Source organism: Physeter macrocephalus, chromosome 11 (assembly GCF_002837175.3).
Source record: "Physeter macrocephalus isolate SW-GA chromosome 11, ASM283717v5, whole genome shotgun sequence".
NCBI lineage: Eukaryota > Metazoa > Chordata > Mammalia > Artiodactyla > Physeteridae > Physeter > Physeter macrocephalus.
The window spans coordinates 142,816,153-142,828,829 of NC_041224.1; the positions used below are offsets into that span (position 1 = coordinate 142,816,153).

The following is a 12,677-nucleotide window of genomic DNA, read 5'->3' on the forward strand; positions in this document are numbered from 1 at the left end:
GATGTTCTCCTGGCGGCTCCAGCAGGGCATTTCTCCTGTCTCAGCCCTCCGCCCAGCGCATGACTGGTGGTGGTTGCTGACATGATCTCTGGTGGTGGAGGGAGTTCTAGGTCCTTCCTGGTGGTGGTATCAGACTCTGGGTTCTGTGTTCCACGTTTGTTCTCCTCTCCTTGCTTTAGCAACCCGTCTCTGCTCTGTTTAGCCCAGGGAGAGCCTTCCCCGCATTTAATTTTTAAGAATAATCACTTCCCTACTTGACAGGGACTTGTGTTGTAAATTTAAAAAGGTTAACAATGGCAACAAGAGCTAAACGGAGTGCTTGTTACAGGCCTAGTACTTGACCTGAATTTCTCCCTTAATCCTCCCAAAAATGGTATTATATAACAATAATATTACTTGTGTTACTTAGATGAATTACTAATCTTCAAATGAGTTAATAACCAGACTATTAACTGGTAGTGAAGCCAGAATTCAAATTATCTTTTTAACCACTGGGCTATACTGTCTCCTCAGAAGAGACTTGAAGGCTTAGAGTACAATCTTAAAGTAAATTGTCACATAAACCCATTGAAGAGTGGGTTTCTTACTCCCCTCTTGGTGATAGGGCGACTTTGATTTGTGAAAATGAGGCAGAGTGGGTGTCTTAGTCCTTTCAGGCTGCTGTAACAAAATAGCACAGATTAGGTGGCTTATAAACCACAGAAATTTATTTCTCATAGTTCTGGAGACTAGAAGTCCAAGATCAAAGAACCAGCATGGTCATGTTTGGTGAGGGCCCTCTTCCTGGCTCCTAGCTGGTACCTTCTCACTGTGACCTCACGTGGTGGAAGGGGCCAGGGATCTCTTTGGAACCCCTTTTATAAGGCACTAACCCTATTCATCAGGGCTCCACCCTCATGACCTAAGCACCCCTCAAAGGCCCTACCTACTAATAGCATCACCCTTTGAGGGTTAGGATTTCAACATAATGTGGGGGAGGGAGGACACAAACATTCAGACTAGCAGTGGGGAAGAGCAGTAAGGCCTAAATCGTTTTCTTGAATACTCAGGCTTTTCATAAGCACTGTATTACCTTGATGCGAGGCACATACTAGATGACCTGTGTGGGATGTGACTGCCTCTCCATCTCCCTGTTTCATTTGTCTTGAAATATGGAGGATGGACGTTGTAGCCTGATGTGGTTTCTGGTGAAGCAGTATCAGCCCACATCTTGAGAAATTTTATTTCAGTTCTTGATATTGCGGTTCAAATCTGAGAATTTAATTCACTCTTTGACTTGAATTCCATGTGCAGGCTCTAACTGATATGGTTGACTTTGAAGGGAACACATTTAATTAGGATAGATTCCAAAGCTATTTTTATCCTGTGGATTTATTTCATGGGATAATTTAATTCCATTCAGGGTACTGGCCTGAGAGCAGAGTCTTAAGGACAAGCCTTTGAAAACCAAGTCCTTGTAACTCACAGAGAGCAAAGGGTATATTTGGGTCACAGAGGGTGTGAATTTGATCCAGAGAGCACAGTGAGAAATGTGGGAGCATAGGACAGCCTTGTTTATCATACATGTCCTGGGATGGCCTTTCTCAGAGCTAAAAAGATGAATGATGCCTGAATGATGCCTCTGATCTCTCCAAATAGAGCTGTTGTTGTTTGGCTGTTTTATGTTTTTGTTTTTTTCTGGGGGAGGTGTTTCTTTTGCAGCAAGTTACAAAGATGGTACCATTTGCAAGTCATCATCAAATGGGACTTTAGAAGGTAGTGCCTTATGCCTTTCTTCTCTTTCTCAGCGGACTGACTGTGCCTTGTGTGAGAGGAGACAGGCCAGTTACATTCAAGCGCTTTTCCGCTTGTGTTCTGACCCCGATTCTCAGATGTGTTCACTTGCGTTCCATGGAGGAACAGAAGCCCAGCTCTTGGGAGTTACAACAAGAAAAGAGTCTGCCCCTTTGCCTTTGGTTGGAAGGTCTGGAGCCTTGCTGTGGCCCACAGACCAAGGAAAGAGAGGGCTGCGAAATAAGCAGTCAACCAGTCACTTTGCTAAGGGAAAAAAAGACTATTCATTCCTTTGTCTGGGGCTTATTGGCTGACTGGAATCCCAGACAGTGCTCATGAATAATTTACATGGGCACTGCCTTTTTTCCAGACTCAAGCCCTACAGAAATGGGGAAAACAAAGAGGCACGCATCCCATTTACCTGCCTGCCAGCATTATGGGCACCGTTTTCTATCGTGTTTCATAAACTGTGTTAGAGGAGAACTCAGACATCATTTGACGTGTCAACCCCTAACTCCCAAAGCCAGCCAGCACACGTTGGATTTGCTGTTTCTGACAAAGCATGGAATGTATCTAAAATAGGTTGAGTGAGGAAGAATTTATAGAAGAGCCCAGTTTAAGTTTTGATTCCTCCTTCCCAGGTTATACTTGAACACAGCACATTTCAACGTACACTTTTCAACTCATGCATCTGACTGCTTTGTGCCCTGTGCAGTTCTCGTCATGTGAGCTGCATGGATATCAATGGTAATTTGCCATCCCATCATCCAGATGAGGAACTGGCCACAGAGGCTGACTGCCAGACCTGACATATTGTTTTGTACTCATATACTTATACAGTACATTAACTTTTAAAGAAAATCACTTCGATTTCTCCTCAAATTAGAGAACGATCACTACCTAATTTGACTTTTTTTTTTTTTCCATAAATTCGGAATTTGGAAAGATTAGCGATCTCCCTGCCAGATGAGATCTATCAAGCTAGTCTCTGAGCACAGCTGTGAGACATTGTAGCTGCATGAATACACCAACCTCTATATCATCTGACTCTTGTTTCTCAAAGATACCATAAGGGACCATCAGGTTCCTTGCTGATTCCACATACCTGGGTGATCTGAAGTTAGCTGAGTACCATTTTGCTCAGAGAGGCCATGCTGAGAGAGGCCACCTCTGTGAGCATTGCTTTCATGTTTAAGAATTCACAAGTCAGGACTTCCCTAGTGGTCCAGTGGTTAAGACTTTGCTTTCCAACACAGGCGGTGAGGGTTTGACCCCTGGTCAGGGAGCAAAGATCCCAAATGCCTCACAGCCAGAAAACCAAAACATAAAACAGAAGCAATATTGTAACAAATTCAATAAAGACTTTAAAAATGGTCCACATCAAAACAAAATCTTAAAAAAAAAAAAAAATTCACAAGTCATCTGTTTCCAAATCAGCTTGTGTGTTGGGTCCATGGTGAATATCCTGTGCTTGAGTCATTGTTTTCTGATATCTAGCTCTTCCCCCTCTTGAAAATTGTGGCAACACCTGTCTGATTCCCATTTCCTGGGACCTTACTTACTCCTAAGTATTTATTAGCAGAGTTTCAGAGTCCCCAGATGTCTTTCATTTGAGCCTGGAATCCTGGACTCCTATGTACAGTGGAATTTGATTCTATATTTGTATTTATTCTACTCACTCTAATGAGAAAGGTGGTCTTTTTAGATAAAGCTGGAAGTCAAATTTAGGAGCTCTGTTTTCCCTTTGCCATGTGATAACATCATTCTTTCTACTCCAAGAAGTAGGTCTACTCTTTCTTGATCTGCGTGCTACAAAGACAGCCACAAATTGTCGTGTTTTTATCTTCATATAGTCCTTGTTTTTTCAGGATGTGCTAGCTGTGGGATTTTCAATACATTAGTAACTTTCACTTCGGATTTTGGCTGTGAGCTCTTACTCAGGATTATTACTGGAGCTCCAAACATTTTAGTCATATTCCTGCCTTCTCTCTTCTTAGCTTGTCATGCATGTTCTGCCAGATGATGGGCTCATTCAGTGCCTGCTCGTCCGTCACCAGAAAGTGACTTCAATCCCTAACTCCTGAGATCTTTTTTCAAAGTTGTGATGGGGAGCTCTGAGGATTTCCAGCTTACTAAAATAGCTTGACATGTCCCCCAGATGAAACTCATCAGCCCCTATTCTCCTCCCTTGCACAGGCTTTGGGGACGTTTGGCAAGAATTTATTGAGCATTGACTCTCTGCCAAGGATATGGATACAGTGATGAGCAAAAACAAAAGTGCTCCCTTGTGGAGAGTATGGTCTAGTGAGGGAGAAAGACATCAATCACATAACCATACTAATAGAAAATCACAACTGTGACCAGTGCTGTGAAGAAGAGGAATGCATTGCACTGAATGAAAACCTCTCATAGGGTGATTCAATCTGGTCAAGGAAAGGTGGAAGATTTTCCTAAGGAAGTGACTCATGAGCTGAGGTAACTAGTAAAGAGTGAAGGAAAGAGCATTCAAGACAGAAGGAACAGCAAATTCAAGTGCCCAGTGTCAGGAGGGAGCATGGCAAGCTCAAGGGCTTTTAGAGAAAGAAGTCCAGTGTGGTTGGAATTTAGGAGGCATATCTTCCCACAATTGACATTTCAATATCCTAATGTGCTCACTGTCCTCTGATGACTTTTGAGATTTTTTAGGCACTCCTTGTAAATAATTTATTTAAAAGTTGGGTAAGGCTAGTCATGTTGTCAGTCCCTGGAGGAGCCATTCACTCACAGTGAGTTTCTTGTATCCAAATCTACGTGTTTGTATTCAAAAATGGAATTATACAGTGTCAGAACCAAATGAGACCTACAAGATTACTTAGTGCCGAGTTCCCGGTTACAGATGAAAGAATTCAAGTCTGAAACATCCAAATAAGAAATTGCTTCTCAGAATGGATGTTTTCTTAGGATGGCTCACTTGCAGCTTGTTTTTCACCTCCAGAAAAAAATATTGCCATTAGAAAATTTTGTTTCAGTCTTCAGCGTACTGCTGACCTGATGGGCTAATAAGCAAGACATTCGGAAGCATGTGATATTGTTCACTCCATTTCAGTGAGGGAAATGCAGTTGAGCTCAGAACATAATTACTGAGCTCCCACCTGTGTTAGGAGGTATAGATACAAAATGAATAGATGTGTTGTCTGCCCTCTGAGGTTCTTTCTGTGGGGTGGGAGAGATGGCCCGTAAATAATAGCAAATGGGCTCCAAAACTGGAGTATGCCCAGGGCATTATGGGAGCACAGAGAGTGGCCACTTAGCTTAAGACGGAGATTTAGGCAAACTTCCTATAGGAGGTGATGCCTGAGCTGAGTGTGGAAAGTTAAAAGCTGAATAAAATTAAGTAGGGTGTTTAGGTACGGCGCAGACTTGAACAAAAGCTGAGAAGTGTGAAAGTCCCTGGTGAATCTGTGGGTGGAGCGGAAAACTACTAGAATTTTGGTAGTACTAGAGCCTGAAGATTGAAGTATGGTGGAAGATAAGGCCAGAGGGGTTGACAGAAATGAAGTTATGCAAGGCTTAACATTCTTGAGAAGTTTGAATTCTGTATCACTTAGGATTTGGCACCATTGCCTGTCACAGGAAATATAAAATGACAGTGGCTTAAACTAAATAGAAATGTATTTCTCTTCCCTGTAAAGAATCTGGAGGTAGGGTGTCCAGCTCTGCCATTAAAGCTCCATGGAGTCCTCAGGGACTCAGATTTCTATCTTTTCTATTCTGCCGTCTTCAAGGTCACCTCATGGTCTAAGATGGTTGCTGCAGCTCCAGAAGTCATCTCTGTATTCCATTTCCAGGCAGTAAGAAGGGCAAAGGGCACTCCTTCCAGCTGAGTCAGCTCTCTTTAAGGATCCTTCCTGAACTTCCACACAATGCTTACCATGGAATTGTCCAGAACTTGGTCACATGGCTGTACCTAGCTTCAGTGAAGGCTAGGAAATTACTACATGGCTATGTTCTAACTAAAAATTGAGTTTCTCTTATTAAGGAAAAAGAAGGAGAATAGTTATTTGATAGAAAACCTGCACTGTCAGGTACAAATTTCATACCAGGAAATTTGGCTTTATGTAGCAGGTAAAGGAGAGTCTTTGAAGAATTTTCAGCAAGTTCCATGACACGAGTGAGTGGATTTATATTTTACATGTATTTGGCAGGGGTGGGGGGAGTGTGTGGACATACGCATGTGGGCGGCAGGGGAAGGGTCAGTTTGTGGCTGTTACGGTGCTCTGGGTAAGAAGATAATGAGGCTCTGAACTAAGATATTGACGGTAGGGCTGAGGAGAAGGGCATACATTTATGAGATACCAGCAAGTAGAACAGACAGGGCTTAGTGACTAGGTGGACCCAGGGCATGAATGAGAAACCTGGGGTCACTCCTGGGTGTTTAGTTAGAAGTTTGAATAGATGATGGATGGTACCGTTAGCTAGGAGAGACCATGAGCCTAGGAAGAGATCTCAGCAGAAGATGAAGATGAGAACTGGAAACATAAGATGTCAGGTGCTTGAGACACATTCCAGTGGAAATGCTAAGTGGGCAGATGGGTTTGAGTCTGAAGCCCAGTGAAGGTGGGCAGGAACTAAATATTTGGAAGTCATCAGGACATAGCTGTTAGTTCAGATCATAGGACTGGATGAGATCATCCAACAACAGTGTCTTAAATGGAACAGTGAGCCACAGACAGGACCCTAGGGAATCAGGCCCCATTGGAAAGCTGCCTAAATTTGGCTCGGTGGTTAAACAAAATACTGATATACTGCATCATTTACAGTAAGTGTCCCCAAAGTACAATTCCATTTAAAATATAATGCTACAAAAAAATAGAAAAGCATCACGTATTTTAAAGTAAGTTTGAGAGGCAGCATATATTCTTTGAACTGGAAGAATGCTGGGCATGGTTTTCAGAAGGACGTAGGTGCTAGTCCCAGCCCTGCCTCTTGCTGGTCCTGAGGATGTGGGTGGGTTGCTGAACACTCTGAGCCTGTTTGTCCTTCTGTCCAGTGGGGTACCGTTGACATAGCTTTCCTGTAGGGTGTTGATGAAGCTCCAGTCAGGTGGAAATGGAAATGTGAAAGCTTTTTGAAACATGCCACGTCGATAGAGATTATTCTTTGCATACATGCTATCAGCAGATTTGCACTTTCTCTGTAGCATAGGCTTGAGCTGAAATTTTGCTCATGATGCTTCCTCAAAAATAGAGAATTCTTCACAGAAATTGGAGTTGTGGCTTGTAAAAATCAACCCTCTGAAGACCAATCTTTTTTGGAGGCGTGGGGATCGTCAAATAATCCTTTATTAAATTATTTTTCTTTGTAGTTCTTGTAGCCGGGAATTTCACCACACCACTGTTGATGTCATCTGTGATGTTGTGAGGGGGGCAGCCGTCAATATTGCAGCCCACAGATGGGCAGTCCCCAGGATCTCTTTAATGGTTCCAAAGAGTTCTCTAGCTAAAGATGGATGCCACATCTGTCATGCAATGTTGACAGTCTCATCAAAAGTGATGCTTCCACTCTGTTGGATGTTTTTCTGCTTCTTTCTGTCTCTTGGTGATTCCTTGAGGGCTTTGATGACCAGAGGCAGAGGCAGAAGGTACCATCTTAATCTGGGCCTGTCTGTTCTGAATGGTCAGTTTCACTGTAATCCTCAGACCCTTCCAATCACCAGTTGCCTTGGTGATGTCATTACCAACCTTTTTTGGAGACAGACCCACGGGGCCGATCTTGGGGACCAGAGCAGCCGTGGCACCAAATTCCCCATCAGTGCACTTCAGGTATACGACTTTGATCTCGTTGGGGTCGAACTTATGCAGCATGGTGGAGGCGGCTGGTGTCAGATGAACCGGGATTCGGGATGAATGAAGAAAGTTGCACCCTGGCCTCCTCTGAGCCAAAAGCTGAAAGGGGACCAATCTTTTTACAGTAAACTGAATCTGATTATGCTTTCCTTTCAAGCCAAATAATTTTCTTCGCATTTTAGCCATATTTTGATATCATGTATAGTTAATATAGTTACCACGTACTTATCATAAGTCCTTAAGATAGTTTCCTTGGGAAGCCCTGGAGCATAGGGGACAGATTGTAAAACTTGAAGACTCTGCTGTTGCATTTTGTTTAAATGTCACCTGCCTCTCTAATGTATGGGGGAAACAGTCGAACTCATTTTGAGTTTACTTTTTCTGGTATTGAAGCAAATTTTTTTGTTGTTCATTTGAGGGGCGATTGAAGAACATTTTTGGACCATCACTGGAGTAAATATCCTGGTACAATTTCTCCAAGGATCCAGATTAATGACAGAAAGAAATTTCAGCCCTGAAACACTTTGATTGTTTCTGTACTTCACTTATTAGATCAGAATACTGATCCTGGCATATATCATCAGTGTTTGACCTTTGCATGAACAAAGGCTGTGGTTATTTGGGACTAATTGATATATGTGTTAATTGATTCCACTGGCTAATGAAATCAGACCACCAGTCTTGCTGTATTCCCCACCAAATTGATCCAGCAATCTACTGCTTCATTATAATTAAACACAATCTTGGATTCATTTGCTAAGCTCTAAAAATATAATCGTTGATCTTTAGGTACCAGATGAACACTGCCATTTATAAAAAGTGATTCAGTTGTACAGTTAAACAAATGCCTATGAAATGCCTACTTAATGCAAAGCTTTATGTCACACCCTCAGAGACTAAAAGAAGAATAAAGGAAGGCCCCGTCCTCTAGCTTGGGTTACTTATTCATTCCTTTCACACTTAGGTGTTGAGTACACATCATGGGCCAGGCACTGTTCAAAGCTCTGGAAGTAAAGCTGACAAAACCACCTACCCTCCAGGGGCTTAAATTCTAGCACAGGTAGTCAGACAAGCAAAAAGTAAGTATATTGAGTGTCGGGGTGATAAACTCTGTGGAGAAAAAGCTATGTCAGGGAAGATAAAGTTTGAGGAGAATGGTTTTACTGTTTACACAGAGGATTAAGAAAGGCTTCTCTTGTAAGGGCTCTTTGAGCAGATGAGCAGAGACCTAAGGACGCGAGGAAACCGGCTCTCTATGAATAATGGGGGGAAAAGCATTCCGGGTGGAAGGAACGGCAGGGACACTGTGGGAGGGGCATGTGCTCTGCGAGGTCAAGGATGGCTGGACAGAGAGGTCTGGGACAGAGCGGAGGAGATGATCCAAGCTCTCTCCCTGATTCTACCACACAGAATAATAGCCATGTGTGCTGAGCATTTATCTCACGAGGACAAACACCTCTGTAAGGAGTTGTACCTATTTAATTTTGCCTTCTTATGACATCTCTCCAAGGAAATGGTGTCATCCTTCTTTTACAGATAAGGAAACTTGAGGCTCTGGGAAGTAACTTGCTCAAGGTCATGCAGCCTGTAGTGGAACTCTATCATCCCACCTCAGGTTTGAATCCATGAAGGAGCCAGTTCCTCCATCCTCCAGGCCTTGGAACATGCATTTCCCTTTGCCTGGAATGCTTCTCCCTCTCTCTGCCAAGGGAACGCCTGCTGACCCCTGCAGTCTCTGCTTAGTTGTCACCTCTAATGGGAAATTCTCCTGGACCCCCTTGCCCCCCACCTCTATCTGGGTTGGGTGCCCACCCTCTCTGCTCCCACGGTAATACCCTTCCCTCAGCATTCTTCCTGGCCTATGCCTCTCCGCATATGGGCTGCCTTGTGAGAGCATGGACCATGCCTCTTTAACCCAGTATCTATCACCACTATTATACTGGTCCAAACCCATGATTTGCTGAGAAATCAAGGTAGTGTTTTTTGTTTTGTTTTTTTTATAAATGAATGCCTTTTGAGAATTTGACCTACTGAAAAGAATGTTTGAGCATCCATAATAGTATTTTTCAAATGATCATTTTAATTCTTATGGATTTTAAAATTTTGGATTTTCATTCTGATGATAACATACATCTTTCACTCACTATAAAGATAAAATTTCTTCCTTGAGATTGTAATTCTCATGTGAAAGATATTTCATAGGAAAAGACATGTCTATCAGTGTTTCTTCACATGTTATTTCAAAAGGAGCTGTACAGTACTTGGGTTTGAGAAACAGTGGTGGTCTCTGCCATGACCCTTCTACACTGGATGACTTAGATCCATAGAATTTGTAGAAATTTTAAGTTGTGTACTTTTCTGCTTTAGATGATGCTAATTCCTCTCAGATTTACATCAGGTCTGTCTGCTATGTTCAGAGGACTTCAACAGTAATCTGTTCCATTTTTTTATGCCTTTCTGCTAAAAGGAAAGGTAAAAACTTCTTCAAGATCATTTTTACAAACCAGACATTGTTTTGTAGGTTCCTTAAACCTATCATGTATATTTTACATGTATGACTATGTTAGAAATCCTGGTGATTTCACTTTTTTTACAGTTATGTGTAAGTTATCGAATACCGTCAATACCCTAAAATTATTAAGGGGCTGTACAAAGATATTTTTCTCATAAAGATGTGTATATACAGTCTTGGGTATACGGGTATACATTCGTTAGTGAGAGCAATGATTTTCCCCTGTGTTTTTTATTTTTAAAATTTGATTCTTCTCTAATTACGAAAGTAACGTATAGTAACTGTTGAAAATTTAAAATTAAATAACCTATAACCCTACCACTGAAAGATAATCATTTTCTTCAAATATATTTCCTTAGAGTTTTAAAATGTATTTACTTTAAAAAAAGAAACAAAATTGAGGTCATACTGTATATACATTTTTAACCTGATTTTTTTTTTCACTTAATTTGTCATGACCATTTTCCCCTATCATGAAAGTCATTTACATTCTCTTTTAAACCTAATATTACATGATACAGAGTGGTCTACCATATGGACCTACTTAATTTATAGTACATTTAAGTTGATTTATTAATAATGATGAATTTATTATATCCGTGTACACATCTATTTGGATCAGTCTTTGATTCTTTTCCTGGAACAGATTCCTGGAGGTATTACTGCTGAGTCAAAAGGCATGCGTGTTGTTATAACTTTTTTTCCTGGGATTTGAGGGACCTGGGTTCCAGTTCTGCCTTGCCACTTCTCAGCTGTGGAATTTTGAGCAAGTTACGTAACCGCTATAAGCCTCAGTTTCTTCATTGATAAAATGCAGATCCTAGAAACGCACACCTGAGTGGTGCATGTGAGGCCTTTAGCCCAGAGCCTGGTATGTAGTACATGCTCAGTAATGTTCACTTTTTGAACATTCTTTGGAAAAATGCATCAAAGCACATGTTTTAATGATGAGTATTAGTGTTACCCAGTGGGTTGTATTTGTCTTTCCACTTCACTCCACCACCACCCCCGTAGATCTTAAGTGTACAATTTGATAGGTTTTGATGAGTGTACACAATATGTAATCAATTCTCTAAATAACAGATAGAACGTTTCCATCATCCCAGAAAGTTTCCTTGTGCTCCTTTCAGTTAATCCCTAATCACCCCTATAGGCAACCAGTGTTGATTCTATATAGATAGTATAGGATGTGAATATCCATATTAGGATCCTGAAAATAAAACCCCTTCTCAGTAACGTCCTTGTGAGCATAAGAGGATGTGGTTCTTTAAGGTGACTTTGTGAGTGCAGTGATGGTCATGGTTCAGAAGAAACCCCCCAGAAGAAGACCTCATTCCTTGTCAGCTTTACTCTCTGTAGAGAAAATAGTTCAAGAGGATAAACATCAGCACATCAACAGTGGTTGTCTGAGTATCTGAGGGAATGTAGGTGGTTTTTATTTTCCTTTTAATGCTTTTCAAATGTTCTACATTGAACAAACATTGTCTTTTTAATCATTAAAAATATTATTTTCAAAAGGGAATCTCAAATATGATATTGAATATACCCCAATATGAGTTTTTCAACATGATTATATCAAAAATAGGTACCTTGCTGCTGCTGTACCAGTTTAGTTCTGTCAAGCCTTGGCCTTCAGGCTGTGATCACTCCTTGTCTGTGAGTCATCATCCTAGTCTACTCAGGCTTCCATAGTGATCACCATAGACTGGATGACTTAAACAACAGAAATTTATGTCTATACTTGTAGAATTTGGGAAGTCCAAGAGCAAGATGCTGGCCATTTTGGTGTCTGGTGTGGCCTGTCTTCCTGGTTTGCAGGCAGCCACCTTCTTGCTGTATCTTCACATGCCTGGTGGAGAAGAGACGAGAAGCAAACTCTCTAATGTCTCTTCTTATAAAGGCACAAATCCCATCATGGGGGACCCACCCTCATGACCTTATCTAACCTGAATTACTTCCCAGAGGCCCCATCTCCAGTCCATCACAGTGGTTCATTCATACATTTATTCAATTTTCAACGTTTTCTATTATGTGAAGCAAGGTGCTTTGCAACTACTTGATAGTACAAAATCTACCTGGAAATAATTTCAGCCCTGAGGAGAATAGTACCTGCTGGAGTTGAACACACCATGGATTGACACGAGAGAACAGCTGAGGATTAGATGAGGGCATTGTCATTCTTTTGGCTCACTGAGCCATGTGTGTTAGTCTTGGAGGGTATGTTTTCCAGTTGTGTTGAGACCAAATCCTCCTCCTGGATCCCAGTACTAAAGCGTGGCAGGAGAAATAGCTAAACGGAACATGGTATTACTGTTTGCCTTTTGATAAAGTCTGCCTGAAGGTGGAATTTTTTCCATTGTCTTGCAAATGTCAAATTTTACTTATCAGCAAACTTCCTAAGAAGAAATATAGCTTGGTGCAAGCACCCTGTTACCATTTGGCAAAAATGCCCAGACATTGATGAATTTCTGGGTTCAGCTGCAAAGAAAAGTGAGTGAAACTGACAGGCAAACTGCCCCACACCTTGGAGAATGACATCACTGAGGGATCCGGTTCCCAAAGTGTGT

The 12,677-nt window shown here is 41.6% G+C and overlaps 1 protein-coding gene and 1 pseudogene across 4 annotated transcripts in view; one reads left to right on the forward strand and one right to left on the reverse strand.

Annotated features, from left to right (window-relative positions):
* Positions 1–12,677, forward strand: part of PRKCH (protein kinase C eta) — a 231,150-nt gene that overhangs the window by 169,071 nt on the left and 49,402 nt on the right. The gene's annotated exons all lie outside the window — the stretch shown is intronic.
* LOC102985090 (60S ribosomal protein L12-like) lies at positions 7,008–7,685 on the reverse strand (annotated as a pseudogene).